Source organism: Bison bison, unplaced genomic scaffold (genome assembly GCF_000754665.1).
Source record: "Bison bison bison isolate TAMUID 2011002044 unplaced genomic scaffold, Bison_UMD1.0 scf7180017864133, whole genome shotgun sequence".
Classification (NCBI taxonomy): domain Eukaryota; kingdom Metazoa; phylum Chordata; class Mammalia; order Artiodactyla; family Bovidae; genus Bison; species Bison bison.
In genome coordinates, this window is record NW_011494705.1 from 426,414 (window position 1) to 445,347 (window position 18,934).

Consider the following 18,934-nt stretch of genomic DNA (forward strand, 5'->3'; position numbering starts at 1 on the left):
GCTCCTCTTGGCAACGCCATCTTTGTCCCACCCAGGCCGACCTGCTCTTGTTCACTTCCTGCTGGGGAGCCATCCCCTTCCTCATGTCGTCCGCCTGACGTGTGTTGTTCCACACGCTGCCAGTCCCTCACTTGTTGAGGTCTGCTTGGCCCCAGCTGTTCATTTACGGAGGTCTTCGTGGCTGCCCAGACCAGGTAAAGCGCCCCTCCTCCTGCCCCCCAACTCTGTGTCCTTGTCCCGGTTGGATCACTCCCCACGGTTTAACACAATCACACACACAACTACCTGTCTTCCCAGCTAGGCTACACAAGAGCCTGTCTTCACTTACCAACGTACGCCCGAGCACTCGGCACCCATCTGACACAGAAGAGACACGAAAACATCACCATTGAACCCACGCGTGAGACTCACTAGAGAGAAAGCTCACAGGCTTCACTGCTCACTCCCCACCCCATTCCTGGCACAAATACGGGTGGGTGGCTGGGTAAACTTTTTCTCAGGAGAAAGCAGTCTTATGATAAAAACCTGATTCCAAATGTCCACTCTGTGTATTGAAAGATAAGTCATGCCCTATGAAGTGTGAAATGAGGATTTCCTTTGATCTAGTTTCTGCCTAGCGCTAAAAAGCTTTGATCCTCTGCATTCTCTGACAAACAAAACTCAACCTGTAATAAGCAGCCACTAAACTGGCCATAATTTTCTGTGCCGGGAACAATAAACCAACCGACCAATGTTTAGAAAGGGCATTTAAGAAGATGAAAAATAATTTCTAGGAATACAATGGGATCCACCACTTGGTACCCCCAAACAACCATATTTAAGAACTGTTAAAAACAAGACAACAGGCCTCAAATGGCATCACTTATGCTAAGCCCCACATCACCAAACTGGGACTTCACTATATTTTTGGCTCTCCCAGTAAATGGAACCTTAAACCAGGTGCTCAGGAACCATCTGAGCAGCACTAGTGGGGTCTCTGCCTGACAGACCCCTGCCCGCCCCTGAAGGAAAGTAACTGCATTAACCACCCGCTTCTGGGCCTGGTTTATTTCCCTCGTTCCTGCTCCCTTGTGTTCGCAAGTCTTTCATTGCAAACAGCTTCCGGAACTCCTTTCTTTCTACTAGACTGGATGCAGCTTGATTCGAACGGACTTTTGCTCAGTTAAACTCTTAAAAATTTTAATATGACTCAGTTTATCTTTTAACAGTTCTGTTAGTAAGAAGCAGAACCAAAGGCAACCCCGGCGGGCCCAGGAGAAACGACGAGCAACCAGACACAGTACCTGCAGAGCTCGGAGTTCAAGGCCTCCCTGCCTCAGGAGCTGCTGCGTCCGTCCACCTCGAGCCTCTGGCTTCTGCCTTACCAGCTTTCAGGGTTCATGTGAGCGTTTCTTTTTCACACACACTTTGGAAAGGACCGGAGTCGGGGTGGGCCCAACTGAAAAACCAGATTGAGTTCAGGGTGCAGCTGATTCTGATGGGCCCAGCATGAAGTATCAGTTCAGTCGCTCAGTCGTGTCTGACTCTTTGCGACCCCATGAATTGCAGCATGCCAGGCCTTCCTGTCCATCACCATCTCCCGGAGCTCACCCAAACTCATGTCCATCAAATTGGTGATGCCATCCAGCCATCTCATCCTCTGTCATCCCCTTCTTCTCCTGCCCCCAATCCCTCCCAGCATCAGAGTCTTTTCCAATGAGTCAACACTTCACATGAGGTGGCCAAAGTACTGGAGTTTCAGCTTTAGCATCAGTCCTTCCAAATCAGGTGAACACAATTTTGTTTTAACACTAAATGAGCAGGTTAACCTTACCTTAGGAAACCTTACAAAAATCTTTAATTACAGTGGGCACAGCTGAGAACTTTTACCTGGGTAAGCCTATCCATTTACGAGATGCCTTAGAGAAAAGCGAGTCTTAGCCAACCGTTCACCCTAAAAGGTAGAGGGAAAATGTGTTTTCCTCCCTGAAAGGAGGACCTGTATAGTTCTAGTGACCAGGATGAGACCCGCCGGGACACCCCACACACCTGTGTTCCCAGGACCTAGGATCACATCTGCTGGGTGGATGCTGCCTGATTTGATACTTGCTCAAATAAACTCTCTCAAACTCTCAAAATGTCTAATATGCCTCAGTTTATCTTTTAACAGAACCTAAAAATAACTGTTTCCTGTTACCAAAAACTCTAAACGCCAGCTTCTAAAAAAAAATATACCTTTTAGAAATGGAGAGGAACTGAGATTCGCTATCTGGCTACTCACATTCTCTGTGATCCATTCTGCTCTTCTTTCTTCTGGGTGTGTATTTGCTTAGTCGCTCAGTTGTGTCTGACTCTTTGCAACCCCATGGAACCTACCATGCTCCTCTGTCCATGAGATTTTTCCAGGCAAGAATACTGGAGTGGGTAGCCATTCCCTTCTGCATCATTTCTGATCCAAGGATTGAACCCCAGTCTCCTGCACTGCAGGCAGATTCTTTACTGTCTGAGCCACCAGGGAAGCCCCATTTTTCTGCTAATGCCTCTCAAACTCGACAAGCTCCTCAGGCTACTCTGGGCTCTCTGAGCTCACTTTTTCATCCATGAGGATTTCTTTCTTCAATTGATTTGGACTTGGTGCTTTAATTAAGTACTCTACCTCAAATATATAGTTCTTTTCTCAAAATGTTACTTTTTTTTAATTCATGAAAATATAGAACTTCATAGCTGTCATGGCCCACAGCGTGGTCATTCTCAATTTTTAACCTTTGTTCAATGTGGAAAACCATTTGGGTTATATCTGAGTCCTTAAGACGTTTTAGTTTGTGCGTCAGATGAAACCTTGAGATAACGTGGGAAGTGAGTCTTGGAACAAATAGGCTCTGTGGGGCATGGGCCCAGTGTCAACAAGCCCAGGCAAATGAAAGGTTGTGGAGCTTCCAGAACATGTGAAAGTTTCGACTCTGTGGTCCACAAGAGAAGCAGGTCATGGCAGTAAACAGCTCCACTCAAAGAACCATAAAGTGGTGAAACGTAGCCAGAGATTGAACCATAACTGTGGGTGATTTTACAGTCACAGAGAGACACTGCCTTGCTGGAGAATTGTATTTAGTGATTGCTGACATTTTTAGTGTTGTTTTGAGTCTTTTAAAGTTTTTAATATTGTTACACCATAGTTTGCTCTTTGAAAGTAGGCTGCAAACACAAGAAGAATGAGAATCATCAACTTAGAAGGAGTATCAACCAGCCACCCCCACCCCCCGCCCAGTCCCCTGTTTAAGGCTAAGGAACTGAAGTCTTAAAAGAGGAGAAGGGATTTGAAGTGGAGCAACACAGCTGGGGTGGGGTACACACAGCCAGGATGAAAATTCAGGCCTCGGGACATCCAGTCATGATTTTTCTACTACATCTTATTTCCTCTCTGTGTCTATAAACCTAGGTCATCAGGGCTAAAAATGAGTAGACAAGAACTGGCAAAAGACAAGGACTTCATCACATGCCTCCCTGCACGGAAGATACGTCTCCACTTGGCTCTTGCATTGTGGACCTTCTCCTGCAGAGCACTCAAGATCACAGAGATGGAACTCATCTAAATATTTGCGTTGAGAGTTGGACATTTTGTTCAGATAATCATGGCTTCAGTTGGCTTCTCCTTGCTTTGTAACTTAGGGCACCCTTACATAATACGTGATGTGTCTTCCTCAAGGAGAGTGAAGTAGGGGAAGAGTAGGGCACATGGAATATTTGGAGCTGATGGCACAGCAGTGGAGAACTAGGGAATGTGCCTGGCTCAGCCCTGGACCCTGGGAGAATGGCAGGAAACGTAGTTTATGGTATCCACGTTGACCCCTGGTGTGCTTCCTGCAGGAGCTGGTGTATAATGGGTTCCAATTTAGTGGATTGACTGAGGCAGTGGGAATCCAGGTGAAGGAAGATATTAGTAAAAGGTATTATAAAAAAAGGTGTATATATATATAATTAAAAGGTATTATATAAAAGATCAGAGAAGGCAATGGCACCCCACTCCAGTACTCTTGCCTGGAAAATCCCATGGATGGAGGAGCCTGGTAGGCTGCAGTTCATGGGGTCGCTAAGAGTCGGGCATGACAGGGCGACTTCACTTTCACTTTTCACTTTCATGCATTGGAGAAGGAAATGGCAACCCACTCTAGTATTCTTGCCTGGAGAATCCCAGGGATGGGGGAGCTGGGCTGCCATCTATGGGGTCGCACAGAGTCAGACGTGACTGAAGCGACTTAGCATAGCATAGCATATAAAAGATACACATATTATCTAAAGGTATTAGATAAAGGTATAAAAGGAAGGTATATTAAAATCAGGTAGGAATTTGTGGCATGATAACTTTATTCACAGCAAATCTACCACTCATGGTTGAAGAAGGAGAGCAGCCTCTGGCCCATGGGGAGAGGGGCCTGGGAATAGGCAGGCAGGAGTCTGGTGCTCACCTAAGCAGTCTGAGGTTTCAAAAGGGGATCCAGTTCCAGCAAGATTGTTGGGAGGTGAGATGACGGAGTGAGACAGCATCAGTGAGGACTGGTGGTCAGGGACCCTATGCGTAGGGGCATAGGAGGCGCCAAAGATGCAGTGGAGAACACGATGGAATGAAGTTATCTGTTTTAAAGAATATTAAGTTTAAAAAAATCTTTTTTCAAAGTTTAATAATTTGTGCTTTAGAGTCAAGAAACAACCCACAAATGTCCACCTGTCCAAAACATAGGAAAGTTTTATCAAAATTCCCCAGTCGAGATATCACGGACCAAGCCTTTGTGTGTTCCTCCAGTCTCAGGTCTTATAAGTGTTCTCCCTGGTGCCCCAACCCTGGGCCCACAACAGTCTGCAGATCCTGCTGCTTGTTGCCCTCCAGCCTCCCTGAAATGCCTTGAGATGCCCTTCCCTTCCTCACGTTCTGATGGTCTAATGGGCCATCTTGTGCGTCCTTCCACTCCGTACCCAGAGAGTGGATCCCTCCCACTTTTATCCAACCACTGGATCTCTCAGTTAAAGTGTTTAGGACCAGGGTTCGTATTTGCTGTCACATACCAGGTTTGCTACACCAGTTGTAAAATTATTCAATTACTTTTACACAACTTGATTTAAAAAAATTGCTATCCCAGGACCCTCAATGCCCCTTTCCCCCAGGCTCCTACTCAACTTGGCCCCTCCTCTTGCACTTTGCAGATCACCCCAGGGTCTGGGGAGATTGATGTTGTGAGATCTTCTCTTGTTCCCACCTACTCTTGAGACATCCAAATGTGGGTCAGAACCCAGGCTCAAGTCTGCTGATTTATGAATCCCTTGGCTCCTCTGAGACTTTTCTCATCTGTAAGATGGAGATGGAAGGGATGGAAGTCCACTTGCAGGGGTCCAATAAGACTGCTGGGTTGATGGTCATATACGTTCAGATGTCAAGAGCTAGCCTGTGGTCATTTTGAATAAGACAGAGTGAAGCAAGGACACTGAGCCTGGCCAGCACCAGCCCCAGGCTCTTGGGCCGACAGATCCTGCTGCCGTTGTCACTGCCAATCCTGTGCTACCCAGCGGCCTCGGACCTCGCTTCCCAAAGCCTGTGAGGTGGCTTAATCGGCACCAGGCTTCTTATATGACTTTAGTCATCTAAACTCTCTGGGAATGAGAGGAAGCACCATTTTCATCGCCTTTGTTTTTGTCTAGAAAGGTTGAATGGGTGGGTGAGTTTGAAGGCTGCAGGATGAGTCCTGATGGCCTTCAACATATAGAAGCTGCAAGAAGGACATTTCTAACAGACTGCCTGATACTGTGATAAGTCAAAATCTGACTCCTCTCCCCCGCCCTCCCCAAGACATCCATGTCCTATTGCTTCTGCCTCCTACATGATTCTGGAATGAAAACAGTTTCCTCCATCTTTACAGTTGCTTCCCCAGGTCAGACAGAGACACTGCATCTTAGTGTCCCACCTGGTCTTCAATGGCTGCCATCCTTCTCACATGCAGATGTGATCCTGCCCTGGCCCCTTACGAAGCTATGCAGTAGATTCCCATTGCTCCTAAATCTCCCATGGCTTTATGGTAGACCCTCAACTCTTTCTCGTGGCTTTCAAGTTTTTTTCTTAGAGATTACACACCAGAAGCCTGTGGGATGATAGGTTTTGCTTGGCTTGCACAGTGCTTTTTTTTTTTTTCTTTTTAATAAATTTCCAGTAGAGCCAATGTCTATAAATTTGAAAGCTTTGTCTACAAATCCCAGCGTATGGCTTCTCTGGAAAAATCGAGGTATCTGGTAATGCTGGGCACAGGTCCCCACATGGAAAGGGCCTCCCGTGTGGATTGGGACTTTGTCTCCAAGTCCTCCCAGTCTGTGCCATGCCTGCTATATGTCCTTCCTCCAGCTCACAGAGGTCACCTGTCTGATGCTGTGGACAGGTAGGCTCTACATGACTGGGCCCTGATGAGGCTCCCCTTCCATCTCTCTCTTCTTTCCCGCCTACATGCCTGCGGGGAGAATCTGCGGGGTTAACTTCTCTCAGTCGGCCTCTCCCCACCTCACCCCCTCATATGCACTCATCCTGAGTCTTTTCCTCATTATTCCATATGTAGCAGCAGGAGGGACCCCGCATTAGAAGAACATTCAGAAGATTTCCTCCTTCTCATGGGATCTTCCAAATCTGTTATTCATGCTCTGAATTTTTATCGTCACTATTGTTCCTTTTAAGGACTTTCAAAAGAAAAAGTCAGGAGACGGTCCTATTTTCTCTCATCTGCTGTTCAATACCCATCACTCTGGCAAAAACTTCAAATGGCCTCATCTGAGGCATTAAAGTGTTAGAGCACAATCTGGGCTCTCTCTCACCTCTCTGCTCTGTAGTTGAAAACCCATCTTTGGGAATGTCTAATTCCAATTCATTCTTTGGGTCTCTGTTTAAATGTTGTCTTTCTTAGGAATGTCAGCCCCGATCTCCTCTGTCTAGGCCCCAATCCCCAAATCATGTTTTAATTGTCCCTCCATAGAATCCCCTATGGTGTAAGAACTAAATTTGACACTCAGTATTACTACCTGCCGCCTTGACATCTGATGAAATCAGGGAGGCCTCAAATGGCATAATGGCAAGGTCCCCTCCCCACTCTGCTCCCAAGGATAGATAACCTCCCTAATCAAACAGCCCTGTTTATCAACCCCCACCCCCACCCCAGGTGCAGTTCCTGCTTATCCTTGAGCAGTGGGTTTCAGTTTCCTGCCAGTCACATCCTCCTGCAGGAACCAGGGGCCTCCTCACCCTCTTGATACTACAAGCCTGCCTCTCACAGACCCTGACGGTTCCACTCGGCTCCTGAGAGCCATCTTTGTATGGTATGTGGTATCCTCCCCAATCCCCAGCCACCCCGCCATGAGGATATGTGGTTGCTAAACTGCTATTAGTCTCAGCTGCCCAGTGCTGAGGGTCATATATTCAGCCATCCCCATAACCCTAGGCTGGGAATCCCTCCTCAATAGGGTGCATAGGAGGCGACCAAAACAGCCCATATGCACCATAACTGCTTGCTCACTTGCCTTTTCCCCACTAGACCACTGACTCCATGAGGGCAGAGACCAGGAGGACAGCAATGGGTATACTGTCTGCCTCCTACTCCCCAGTACCCAGCACAGAGACTGGCACACTCAATAAACTCTTGTCGGTCATCTCAGCAGGGTGGTAAGGCTCTTATCTGTAGAAGTTATTCAGCCAGAGCAGCGGAAATAAGCATCTCTCAGAGACTGCAGAGGTGTCCCCTGGGGGATATTTATTGCACTTTTCAATTCTTAAGATTCTGTCATTTCAGTGGTTTCTCTATTCTTCATGGAGTTATGGCAGTCCTTATCTTGCTGAATAGGACAGGATAGAAGAGCAATCATCTTTTATAACAAAACAAGTTCTCTGTTTTCAAGATGCAATCACTAATGTTAAACAGCCTTTGTTTGCAAGAACTAGGGACCCAGTTCAATGAGCAGGACATTACTATGCAAAATATGAAGAGGCTGCAGAAATGAGCCCATTTGTTCTAAAGTGCACTATCACAGCCTCTGGTGTTTACTGGGGGAAAATAAACCCTACCATCTGTAGATGGTTTAGTAACAAATTTATACCATTTCCATGTGTGAGTAATGCAGTTCTAGAAATGAATCTAATCAGAGTGCTGTTTTAGCAGGGAGGATGTTCTCACTTAAATTCAAAAAGCATTTCCATCATTGCCAGATTTTTAAGAATCAAAATCCAGCTGACTTTCTGCAATATGCCACTTAAACATCTTGGAAATAAATTTATGTGTTAAAATAGTAGCAACACCAATGAGTTTCTGTGAACATTGTAAAAATCACCCTGTAACCGGATGGTAACTTAGAGAGGATATACTTACAATTTAAATTTCAAGAATGTGTCACTGAATTTTCTTTCATTTATTGGGTTAAAACTCAAACTATTTTAGAGCCATAAAATTTGCAATTTATGCCTGTCGGACCAGTCAGAGAGAGAATGTCCAGTGCTTCATGGTTAAGCTATGCCTACACATGAAACTAATTTTAAGGTCAATTCATAATTTGATCAAAACTTTGGCATAAGTAAATCCTAATTTGGTTCAAACTCTTATTTCAGGGATGATGAAGGATGTCCAATAGAGAAAAATAATCAGAATAAAACTGCCAACTCTCCACAGGGTACAATACAGCAGAGTGGATCAGAGCTCAGGCCTTAGATTTCACTACTCTGGGGTCTCATCTTGGCTCTGCCACTTATTAACTGACTCGATTTAAACTTAACTACTCCCAACCTCATCATCTTAAAATGGCAACACTGAGAATACTTATGCCATGGTGATGTTGTTAGGATTAAAGGTGTAAATGAATACAAATGCTTATCATAGCTATTGGCACTCAAAAAGCATCTATAAATGTTAACTATTATTGTTATAGTAAATTGGTTTCACAAAATGTCCTAGCAATGAAATCTCTAAAAATTTGATTCTGCAACTGACTACCGGAATCTGGAATTTGCCTCTTGGACTGCCAACGGCAAATTGGATCCCTACCATTTCTCATGATTTAATTAATGAACGGTGCCAATTTCCAGAAGAGAGACGAGAGAAAGCCAAAGAAAAGTAGGGATGGTGTTATAGACAATAACTCATTGTGAAACAGGAAGGGACACTACCTTTCTAGTCATTAGTGAATTGAAAACCCAGCCAAGCCATGAAGCCATCTAGGTAAAGGGGATCTTCGGTACATAGAGGTGGCTGCAAATTGACTGCAAATGTCCCTGGATCTAGGAGCATCAGCCCCAATTAGCACATGTTGTCCCTTGGGGCTTGTCATGCTATGAGTGGTCTTGGTCATTTGGAGTCCAAGAAACAAAGCCAAGAGTCTGAAATGATGGTGGAACTCTAGAGCAGTCCTGAGGCTTCATAGTTGGATAGTTTTCACCATGAAAGCTGATATAGAATAATAAGCCTTGGCATAGGCATGTTTTTATCCCTCTCTTCAATTTCTGTCTTCCTCTAACTCTGATTTTCTGCAGCACCAAAACACATCAGTTAAGACACTAATAAAGGAAGATAGGCAAGATGATCCTTCAGAAAAGGATAATCACTTGGATAAAACCAAATTAGCCCACTATTCTGACAATTATCTCACCACTGTTTATAGGAACACAGGTAAGAAAGTATATTCTTCTTTACCTCCCAAGAGGCAAGTACTTAATGGGAAAAGGGACACACAATTTCTTTATTGCAACCTCCACATTTAAGTTGTTTCAGGGTAACATAATCTACATGTACAATTTGGAAATACATAAACATTCTGCGGGCAGGAATCATGGTTATATTTCTCACTGCTGTATGCAAAGAATCTAGCCCAGTACCTAGAACATAGTATATATTCATGAACATTAAATAAATGAATGAATGTATATGAGCTCACTCACTTTTGTGATTTTATCTGAAATCTCCTTCTATCTTTGTCCATTCAATAAATTTCAACTCACTCTGAAAGTCTCTGTTCAATTGGCATTCATTCTGTGAAGTCATTTCTTTCATTTCAGGAAGGAAAAGACCTCTTTGCCTGTTTCCATACTACCTAGAACATGTCTTCTTGTAAAGTTTTCTACATGCAAACAACAAAACCCATTCTGGCAAGTTGAAGCAGAAAGTGACTTGTTAAAGGATATTGGGTGGCTCGCAGAATTTGGGGGAGGGATGGAAAACCAGGTCTGAATGCTACCTGTGCTGTGCTGCGCTTGGTTGCTCAGTCATGTCCGACTCTTTGCGACCCCATAGATTGTAGCTCACCAGGCTCCTCTGTCCATGGGATTCTCCAGGTGAGAATACTGGAGTGGGTTACCATGCCCTCCTCCAAGGATCTAACCCAGGTCTCCCACATTGCAGGCAGATTCTTTACCACCTGAGCCATCAGGAATGCTACCTACTTAAATTTAATAGCCGGGAAAGAGCTTGGCCATGCCAGCTGCTTGAGAGAGGCATGGTAGTAGCTGCTGCTCCTTAGCACTGAGTAGCCAGTGTAGACCTGAGGATGCAAGCGTGGCTACTACCACCTCAGAATTACCAGACAGCTCTACCACTCTCCTAGTCAGAAGATTCTATCCTCCTACGTACCACTACCACCTCACATTGATCACTTCTGCCTCCGCTTATACCAGCACATCCAATTAGAAGAACATAGACCACATACTTGACCTCTTGCCACAGGGGGTTCTATTCATCCAGTCACTGCAGCAGCGGAAGGTGAACTAGAAGATATGTGGAGTGAGTCATCCAACTCTGTATGTGCCATACTCCATGCCACTGCTGGCTCCTTCACTTGGCATGAATTCCCTAAAATCTGAGAGAAAAAGATCAGCACCATGGAGGATCTGTGCCAAAAAATCCAACATCTGACCAATAGGAGTTCCCAAGAGAAAAGAGAGAAAATAGGAGAGAAAGCAGTAATACAAATTAATTTTCCAACACTAAAGACAAGAGTTTCCATACTGAAAGGTGAGAATTTAAGAAGACCCCTCCTAGGCACATCTCTGTGAAATTTCAGGACACCAAAAATAAAGACCCTGATAGCTTCAGAGAGAGAAAACGGTCACCTACAAAGGACAAAGAAAGAGACGGACTGGCACAGCAACACCGGTGCTGAAAGGAAACGGAACAATAGCTTTCAAACTGAAGAGAAATGGTCTTTGACTTGAGTTCTGTCCCAGATAAAATGTCATTAAATAATGATGGCAGAATAAACATCTTTATACAGGCAGGCCTCAGAAAGTTCATTTCCTATCCATTCTTCAGTTGGGAGTTACTGAAGAAGATGTGCTCCAATCAAATTAGGAATTAAATCAAGAAAGAGGAAGTTATAAGATCCAGGGAGAACTAAAGGGAAGGAAAAACAGCAGCTAGTTATCAGTCCCAGAAGGCCATCAGTCTACATGAGAGGAGGGAGGTAATTGGAGAGTTCCTAGAGTATGGCTCTGGGGAGAAAAGAACTTCCATAAATTAGAGAGTATGCTGCAGACATTTTAGGGGCATAAAGAAACGATAAAGGCAGAGAATATAAAAATTAAGGCAATTAGAAGTTCCAGGAAAAATTAAAAACTGTGAGGAGATGAATGCAATCATCGCATGCTGCTCTCCAGAAAGATAATGCTATAAGGGCTGTTTAATGATTTTCCATTTCTACAGTCAGCAAGACAAAGCCTGCCCAGAAACAACTGCAACTATTATGAATCTCGTTAGTGTAAAACTACAAACTCAAATGAGATTTGCAAGAAGGAAAGAGAGGTGAAAAGAAGGGAGGGGTAGCCATGAAATATGTGATATCTTATAAATCGAGGAATCTACAGCATATATCATGAGTAACAGCACCTCAAGTTCCTTTTGGGTCATTTCCCCTCCACAACCTGCCGGCTGAGTGAAACTTCATCCACAGGATGGACACTCTCTAGCCAGTGGGTGAGCATGTGGCCCAGTGTAAGCCAATCAGACTTTCTCTTTCTGGTAAATTAAGAATCCCCACTAATTCACATCAGGCAGTGCCCTAAAGAGATGGTGCATTCATTCCTGCTCCTTAGATTCCCAGAACAACTCTTATTCCTTGCTTTTCTAAAGCCTGACTCTTTAGCAAGAACTGGTTTCCACTGGTCAAGGTGTATAAGATAAAATAGAAATTCAATTTGTGTTTTAAATTTCAAAATCTGGGAACTCAAAATAGTGATGTAAGTTTGAAGGGTGAAGGACTAGAGGAGGGATTAAAAAAACAAAACTCATATCTTAACAGGAAGTTGGTGTAAAGTGTAAAGCTGATAAATCATGAACAGGCAGTAAAAAAAAATTATTTATCAACGCGGAGGCAACCACCAGAAACTTTACAACTTTTAAATTGAGAAAGAGAAATGGTTTCTAGAGAGAAAGAGACTAGGCTAGAGAGAAGTAGAAAAGGAGACTATTTCTTTTTATCATAAACTTATCTTCTCAGTTTGTTCCCCCTGTGTGTATGTATTAATTGATAAAAAATTTTAATGGTAAAGAGGTGGGAAAATAAAGATTGTTTGGCCTGTGTATAATGAAGACAGCTCAGAATTTCAAATCCTTCTCAAATAGACAGAAATCAGCCCTGGAAGCTGTTCTAGAAACTGTCTCGGACTCCAAGGGAGGAAGCTAAACTCCCTCCATTGGTGGATCGCCACTGGACTCCTGGATGAGCCAGAGGTCACTGCCTCCTCTGAATGCCCTCACTGGGCCCCCACCTGTGGATCATCTCAAGCATGTCTTTGTCGCTCTTTGCAAGCACAGAGTAGCTGGTGCAGGACTCAAGGGCTTTGGTTTGTTCTCTGCCCATCTCCTTATCCAACCTTCATCCTGCTTCCTGGAAAACCAGAATTAGTCTTATCTCTACTCTCAAGAAGAGAAGGCAATGGCCACCCACTCCAGTACTCTTGCCTGGAAAATCCCATGGATGGAGGAGCCTGGTAGGCTGCAGTCCATGGGGTCGCTAGGAGTCTGACACGACTGAGTGACTTCACTTTCACTTTTCACTTTCATGCATTGGAGAAGGAAATGGCAACCCACTCCAGTGTTCTTGCCTGGAGAATCCCAGGGACTGGGGAGCCTGGTGGGCTGCCGTCCACGGGGTAGCACAGAGTCAGACATGACTGAAGCGACTTAGCAGCAGCAGCAGCAGCAGCTACTCTCAAGGGAAAAAGAAAACAACATCTCCATATCTTTAAAACCATAAGGTTTGTTTTGAATGTGAGTCAGTTTTTACTGGTTTTTTAGGGCATTTTACTGATAAGACAAGGAGAGACATCCGTCGGTACTGAAGGTGTGGAAATGGCACATTTCCCAAATTAGAGGAAATCAGAAACCTCAAGGTATGTTTGTCTTTTTCTACCAAGAAGAGCTCTGAAGGTGACTGAAGCCAGGCATGGAGATTTCCAGGCAGGGCAGACCCTGTGTGGGTAGATGGCTGACTCTCCCCAGGAAGAGGATTGGTGCTGCGACATTAGCGTTCAGATCAACCCTCACCAATGACCTGAGTCATAATCAGAGGCAAAAGGCGGCTACACATGTCCTTTCCCCACCTTCACACTCCTGTACCCTTGGGTGAGAATCCAGCTTCCTTTTCTTCATTCCTCTGCTGTGCCCAGTCCTAGTTCTGAAAGATGGTGGATATTCAGAGGAGAGGAATGAAGAAGTGTGAGGATGGAAAAATGAAAGTGAAGTCGCTCAGTCGTGTCCGACTCTTTGCCACCCCATGGACTGTAGCCCACCAGGCTCCTCCATCCATGGGATTCTCCTGGCAAGAATTCTGGAGTGAGGTGCCATTGCCTTCTGCAGGAGATCTTCCCAACCCAGGGATCAAACCGGGTCTCCCGCATCGCAGATAGACACTTTACCATCTGAGCCACCAGGGAAGCTCGAGGATGGAAAAATATGAGCAAAGAAACAAGATCAGTTAGAGCTTTGCAGGCTATAGAGACACTGGAGTCAGGTAAAGAACTACTCACATTTTAAAGGCAAGCTGCCCAGCACTTCAACATGTCACTGAGTCATATCTGGGAATTCCCAGAGGTGTCTCATATGTACTCATGACAGTTTCCTCATCCTCTATTCTGGTTCTCCCATTAAGATGTTTATTTCTTGGCTAAATTAGCAATTATAATATGGAAGTGATAATTCTGTCCCATAAGAAAAATGCATACAATCAGTGAGCATGTCAGAAGAAATATGCTCTGTGAAACTGAGGTATTGTCGCCTTTATCACAGTGCAGTACCTTGGACAGTACTGGGAAATGCTGGTATCAACAAACGGACTTATAACATTTATCCAGCATATCACTTGGGCATAACATGGTGAGACTGCAATACCAGCCTTGTGGGTCAATACTGATCCCACTGGCACAACCATACGTGCCAACAGCATTATTTTAATAAATTACAAAGAGCTCTTATAGAAAACTTAAACTCAATTGAAATCCCAAATAATTACTGCTCAAATTCTAGCTGCATTCTTAGCATCTGTGTGACCCCTCAGAGAAGAATCTAGATTTTGCAGAGCCTGAAGCTTAAACAAGTTGGGGAGCCTTTGAAGAAAAAGAATATGAAATGCATGGATTCAAAATCAAAACAAAGACTTGGAAGATGCTTGTATAATTGAGAAGACTGAGCTTAAACTTTATTAGCCTCGTGGGAGACTTACACATGACCGCTCTGAACCATAGTATCTTAACCTATAAAATTAAGATAATAATAATTATTCTCTGGAATTAAGAACTATATATATATATATATACATAATATATAATCTATTTATCTATATGATATATATGATCTATCTGTATAAATATATAATTTTGAGTTTGAGATGCTGACTCTCAATGCAAGATTATACATATGTATATATACGTAACTTGTTTTGTGTGTGTGTGTGTGTTAGTCACTCAGTCATGTCCAGCTCTTTGCAACCTTCATGGACTATAGCCTACCAGGCTCCTTTATCCATGGAATTCTCCAGGGAAGAATACTGGAGTGGGTACCATTTCCTTCTCCAGGGGATCTTCCCAACCCAAGGATAAAACCCAGGTCTCCTGCATTGCAGGCAGATTCTTTACTATCTGAGCCATGATTGGAAGTCCCATGTAACTTGTTATGAATATTCAAATATGGGGTCCATATAATGATTAGGTTAAAACTTTTTCTTTTTGTGAATTCTGATTAGTTGTGTATTTATAGGAATAGATCCCAATGGACATAGTCATTAGATACTCAACAGCCAGTAACATAAACTCTCAGAATTGGCAGTAAAGCATTGCAACGGAGCAGCAGTTGTCAGATGGGATCTTGGCAGACAAGGAGAGCAATCTGAGGGACCAACAGAGGTAGGCAGAATGTTGCAGATTTGAATACTGACAAAGCCTTCACTCCACTCCTGTGTCACCCTTTAAAGAAGTGTTTTAACAAACACAGCCTTGTTGGAGCCTTATAGCACTTATGAGGGTCAGGGTAAAGTTGATGCTTACCCTTCAGAGGACCTTCTTAGCTGGCTCACTCCACAGCCTGCTTTATGAGCAGCAGAGAATCAAGCCTAACACCTTTATCATCATTTCTTGGGTGTTTCTCAAATGTCAGATACAGTGCTAAATGCTTTGCATGTGTTTTCTTTTATAATCTTCCAAGTGCCATTATTTCTATTTGACACTGAATCATTGGAGCTAAAGTTCGATATCTTGCCAAGGATTTGCAACTAGTAAGTACCTAGGCACCAGTGATTTTTCTAACTAAACTAACAGATTTGGAGCTCATTTTGAATCTACAAAAACTTTAGAACCAGCAGAGAAATTACTCAAGAACCCTGGCCTGCACCTAGAGTTGAATCCATATCCTCTATAAGGGAGTATATTCTCCCCGAGGATTGACATGGATAACATCACCAAGACCAGAGTAGGTAAGATCATTTCTGAGGCTGTGTCTTACTTATGTCTATATTGCTAATGTCTAGCATGCTGCTGCTAAGTCGCTTCAGTTGTGTCCGACTCTGTGCGACCCCATAGACGGTAGCCCACCAGGCTCCCTCATCCCTGGGATTCTCCAGGCAAGAATACTGGAGTGGGTTGCCATTTTATGGTTGTTGGCAAAATAAATGTTGTCAGATGCAGGAGCAAAATGAATACTTTGGTCAAGTGACACATGAGGGTCAGGGTCAGGAAATCCAGCTCTCCTGGCTCCTGACTCTCGATGCTACTACTGCTGACACCCCTGCTGCTTTCTCTACAATGGTTCAAACAAGACAGAGAATTATATTCTTCTCATGTTAAAGTCTGTGTAGTCAATTCAAGAGAAAAAGGTGCAAAGGAAAGCAAATCTCTTCCCTGTTAACAACTAACAGGAAGCTTCAGATATCACATATCCAAGCACATTCTACTGGGCAGTTACATGGCCACGTCCAGCCACAAGGAATGCTGGGAAATGTAGTCTTTCCACCCATTCAAAATGTCCATTATTATAAAAGACAGGAGAATGGTAGTCCTGGCCCTGAAGAGGCAAGTGACTGTGTACAGTGAGAAAAGCACTGAACTCAGAGATGGGTATAAAGGGGTTTTCTCACCTGCAAAATCTAATAACTACCTTAACTCAGTTTTTTCAATTCTAGACAATACCATTAGTAATAAGCATTTATTGAGCATGCCCCCATACTCTAGGTGCTATACCATACATTTTACACATACTATTTAATTCAATCTTCCCCACAATCTCTAAGGCTGGCATTATTATTGTCCCTTTGATTTTAGAGATGAGGAAACCAAGCCTCAGAGGACTGAAGTAGCTTGCCCAAGGTCTCACAGTGAACACGTGAGTCACAACACCAGACCTGGGCTCGCTGACTCCAAAACCCAAGCACAGACCCCGCGGCTACACCTTAAATGGAGACCATCTTAGTGCCAGCTTTACAGGGCTGCTGGGAGCATGAACGGGGATATGATGGACAGAGCACACAGTAGGCCCTCACCACTTTCCTCAAGGAAGACAGTGTGTCTTGCCAGGGCTGGAGGCTTCCTTATCTGAGCTGAGTAAAGAACGTGGCTCTGGAATAGGGACTGTCCAGAAACACTTCAGGGTTGCTGGAGACAGGCTGGAGCCCAGGGGAGGAGGAATCCAGGTTTGAGACAGAAGAGGAAAAAGCAATAAACTGAAAAATCATGGCTCTGCAAGCAATGGAATCTATTACTCAGAGATTAAAATGTCACAAGGAGGACACGTCAGCTCCAGACCTTGGAAAATGTTTTTTCCATCATCATTACTGCTCACCACCAACACAGAGGACTGTTTCCCTTCCTGGGGAGGAGCTTGCCCCACTTGGTGTCTCTCTAGCCTTCTGTGGACTTCGAAAGTTTCTTCTTACATCTGTTCAGAGTGTTAACAATGGCCAACACCATTAAGGGCTTACCATACACCAGCTGTTGTTGTTTAGTCGCTAAGTCATGACCTTGTGACCAACTCTTTTGCTACCCCATGGACTGTAGCCCACCAGGCTCCTCTGTCCATGGGATTTCCCAGAAAAGAATACTGGAGTGGGTTTCCACTTCTTTCTCTAGGAGATTTTCCTGACTCAGGGATCGAACCTGCATCTCCTGCATTGGTAGGTGAATTCTTTACCACTAAGCCACTAGGGGAGCCCGTGCACCAGCTACTTACAGCTTCCTAATCCTCCCATAACCCTGTGAGATGGACACTATTCATTTCATCCCATCTTACAGATAAAGAAACTGAAGCATGAAGATATCACAACCTTACACAGCTGATGACAAGCAGGATTTGAACCCAGCTCATCTGTCCAGGAGTGTGATCTCAGTCACTCCTCAAAACTTCCCTCTCAGCCCAGTTCTGTTCATGCCAAAGTGGGAAACAACACAAGTCCTTCCAGAAAGAACCTAGCAAGTTGCCCTTTCTTTCTTTCACATCAAGGTATAATGTGAGCCACAAACCTTGGGCATGGAGGAAGTCCATGTCTAATGTCAAATCCAAGCCAACCTGGGGTTCAGTTTGGTCATTCAGTCGTGTCCAACTCTTTGCGACCCCATGGACCGCAGCACTCCAGGCCTCCCTGTCCATCACCAACTCCCAGAGCTTACTCAAACTCCTGTCCATTAAGTCGGTGATGCCATCCAACCATCTCATTCTCTGTCATCCCCTTCTCCTCCAGCCTCCAATCTTTCCCAGCATCAGGATGTTTTCCAGTCAGTTCTTTGCATCAGGTGGCCAAAGTATTGGGGTTTCAGCTTCAGCATCAGTCCTTTCAATGAATAGTCAGGACTGATTTCCTTTAGGATTGACTGGTTGGATCTGCTTGCAGTCCAAGGGACCCTCAAGACTCTTCTCCAACACCACAGTTCAAAAGCTTCAATTCTTTGGCACTCAGCTTTCCTTATAGTCCAACTCACATCCATACATGACTACTGGAAAAAGCATAGCTTTGACTAGATGGACCTTTGTTGGCAAAGGAATGTCTCTGCTTTTTAATATGCTGTCTAGGTTGGTCATAGCTTTTCTTCCAAGGAGCAAGTATCTTTTAATTTCATGGCTGAAGTCACCATCTGCAGTGATTTTGGAGCCCCCCAAAATAAAGTCTCTCACCATTTCCATTGTTTCCCCATCTATTTGCCATGACGTGACTGGACCAGATGCCATGATCTTAGTTTTCTGCATGTTGAGTTTTAAGCCAACTTTTTCACTCTCTTTCACTTTCATCAAGAGGCTCTTTAGTTCTTCTTTACTTTCTGCCATAAGGGTGGTATCATCTGCATATCTGAGGTTATTGATATTTCTCCTGGCAGTCTTGATTCCAGCTTGTGCTTCATCCAGCCCAACGTTTCTCATGATGTACTCTGCATATAAATTAAATAAGCAGGGTGACAATATACAGCCTTGACGTACTCCCTGTC

At 44.2% G+C, this 18,934-nt stretch overlaps 1 long non-coding RNA gene across 1 annotated transcript in view; it reads right to left on the reverse strand.

Moving 5' to 3' along the window:
* Positions 1 to 2,533: 2,533 nt before the first annotated feature.
* Positions 2,534 to 18,934, reverse strand: part of LOC104988392 — a 19,540-nt gene continuing 3,139 nt past the window's right edge. The window contains exons 2-4 of the long non-coding RNA XR_825233.1: positions 10,687 to 10,836; positions 4,443 to 4,608; positions 2,534 to 3,171 (exon numbers count right to left, since the gene is read on the reverse strand). This is a non-coding gene — a long non-coding RNA (uncharacterized LOC104988392). The remainder of the gene's footprint in view (positions 3,172 to 4,442; positions 4,609 to 10,686; positions 10,837 to 18,934) is intronic.